This window comes from Onthophagus taurus, chromosome 6 (assembly GCF_036711975.1).
Source record: "Onthophagus taurus isolate NC chromosome 6, IU_Otau_3.0, whole genome shotgun sequence".
In the NCBI taxonomy this organism is placed as follows: Eukaryota; Metazoa; Arthropoda; class Insecta; order Coleoptera; family Scarabaeidae; genus Onthophagus; species Onthophagus taurus.
Genome location: NC_091971.1, coordinates 19,270,739 through 19,273,690, shown reverse-complemented (window position 1 = coordinate 19,273,690; position 2,952 = coordinate 19,270,739).

The following is a 2,952-nucleotide window of genomic DNA, read 5'->3' as shown; positions in this document are numbered from 1 at the left end:
CAGAAGGATTAGGGAAATTTTATGAACGGGTTACTAAATAAGCCTACCAGCCAAAAAAAGAGAATTCAAAATAGGCAAAAAATCGTTCACTGAGGTAAAATATCTAGCCGATTCGAGCGTAAATAATAGAATTATCAATTAAAGCTGAAAATTGTGTCAATTTGACTCAAAATCCGGATGAGGGTTAAATTATCCAAGCACAAAAGATAAGACAGATTTTTATTTATAAGAAAATATTGAATTTATCTTTTTACCCTTTTTAAATTTATATCTTAATAATCTATAAATATTTAATAAAGGCCTCAAATGTATTTATCGACATAGGTTAAATGTAACGTCACTTTTGAATTGTCAATGTCAGAATTGAGTACCAACCTATAAAATTAACTTTTAAGTATATTTAAGTTTTTAGGTTATCTGTCAATGTCAAATGTAATATTGTGTAACGACGAAGGCTGCAGATAGATCAACTATAAACCACTTGTTTTGCTCACCACAAATAATCGAGCAGAAAATGGCAGTAAATTAAAAAGTACATTGCCTGTATGTGAGCCATAAGAAGGCGTAGGACAGTGTATCTCATAATAAACTCTAGATGGCATTGGAAAAGACATAGGAAATAGGAATAATAAGAGCAAAAGTGGGAGAATATCATTAAATGACAACACCTGCTTCCCAGATGACCCAATAGTTATTGCCCAAAACTACGAAGATCTGGAATATATATGAGTAGAAATCTGATACAGGAATATTATACACAGTGTACATAAGGTAAGACCTCAAATGAATTTATTGACATAGGTTAAATATCACGTCATTTTTGAATTGTCAATGTCAAAATTGAGTACCAACCTATAAAATTAATTTTTATATTTAAATTTTTAGGTTATTTTTTAATATCTGTCAATGTCAAATGTAATATTGTGTAGCGGTTAAGTTGGTGAGTTATTTAACGTAGTATTTTGTTGAAACAGTACTTTTTGCGAAAAACTTTTGAGAGTCACTGCGTTGCGGTCTGTGTGCGTCGTGCCGACGACGGGTTGATAGAGGGATCGGGGACCAGCACCACCACCGAAAGGGGCAACGGTTGAAAGAGCGACGAGCGGGCGGGGAGGTAAACGGGACGTGGGCGGCCGCGGCAGCCGCCGTACGACTCCCCGAGGCGACGACGATGTCGACGGCGGAAGCGTCGCGACGCCTCCCCATACCCCTCGGTCGCGGCGCCGCCGGAGATTTCGCGCCCCACGAGTCCGCCGTCAACGATGTCGAGAGCGAAGGGGTAGGGGGGAATATGGCGAAGTGTGACGGCAATTAAAGCGGGCGTTGCGTCGGGCACGCGCCACCCGCGATACGGGTAGATGGATAGGCGCGCCGATTAACGACGAGGCCTACCGCCGCCGTCCGACGCCCGCCTGCCGCTCGGCGCCACCGATGCTATGCCAGTGAGGATAGTACGATATCCCTTCGGTTCCCAACTGTATAAAGAGAGAACTTGCTTGACGAACAAAGAACATGTTTATTTCGGATCTTATATTTTAGTTATTTCTATAATATTTTCTTGGAGTGATACAAATTTAACTAGTAGTCAGTGTGGATTAGTTGTTAGAATGATGCTCAGGCTTTTGTAAAAATTGTATTAGGTTGGTTTCACTCATGCGAAGTTAGCTCCCAATTAGATGTGCGACGACAGCAACAAACCTCTCAACAACAAAATTTTACCCTTGTCTTTTCACCCACTTTATTTACCGATAACTTCGTTACCTTTAAAGATAGCGGAATATTACACCACTAGAAAGCCCGGTGACGATGCATATAAAGTACTGCCACTTCTATGATCATTTACGCCAAACTGGGCTGGCTTTGATTCATTTACATCCATTTGCAGATTTTTTTCTATCGATTCACTGAAATACAGTAATGCTCTAGACTCTGTTTGCTCACTTTTACAGAGAGAAAGTGTTAAGTGTGCTAATTTCATTGAATTCTAACATTGTTGCGTTTAAAAAATAGCACCCAGGATGCTATTGCTGCTTGCTTGATCATGCCTGGATAATACATACTCAGTTATCTGATATAAATAGGCTTTCTTACTACATTACCAGTAGCATCTAGGTGACAAGTAATGTTATTAGAGTATTATTACAGTATTAATCTGTTCCTTACAAACAAAGTAGACAATTTAGCCCTACAAACTGGATATATTCCATGTGATTTCTTTGCATAACCATTACATCTAATATATCGTATGTTCTCCAACTAATACTGATTCTACACCGTTCACATAACAAGTTAACAGTTCTGTATGGTTAAAACTTAGGGATGTACTGACAACTTTAACTTTTTTGTAAGTGGGAGTTTCAATTGATCAATTCGGAGTCACGATTTGAGAGGAAGATACTCAGAAAAACCTACGGGCCAAAAAATGATAATGGATATGATAACTATATGAGCTATACAATGAATCCCCCTTACAAGACACATCAAATTAATGCGGCTCCGCTGGATGGGACTTCTACAACGTATGCCAGAAACACGTGCTGCAACGAAAGTGTTTCTGAGACAACCAGGAGGAAGACGCATTTCTGGTTGACCAAGAGTAAGATAGGGAAATAACGCAACCAGTATACCAATATAACATGAATACAGGGATATGGAAGCCGAAGAATAGGCAGGACTTCAGTCAGCAGATAGATCAACTATAAACCACTTGTTCTGCTTAACACAAATAATCGAGCAGAAAATGGCAGTAAATTAGAAAACACATTGCCTGTGTGTGGACCATAAGGAGGCGTACGACAGTGTATCTCATAATACACTCTAGATGGCATTGGAAAAGACATAGGAATAATAAGAGCTGTCAAAACACTATACGATAACTTAACAACAAAAGTAAAGGTGTGAAATAAGACATCAATAGAAACTGGAAGCGCAAGTGTGGGAGAATATCCTTAA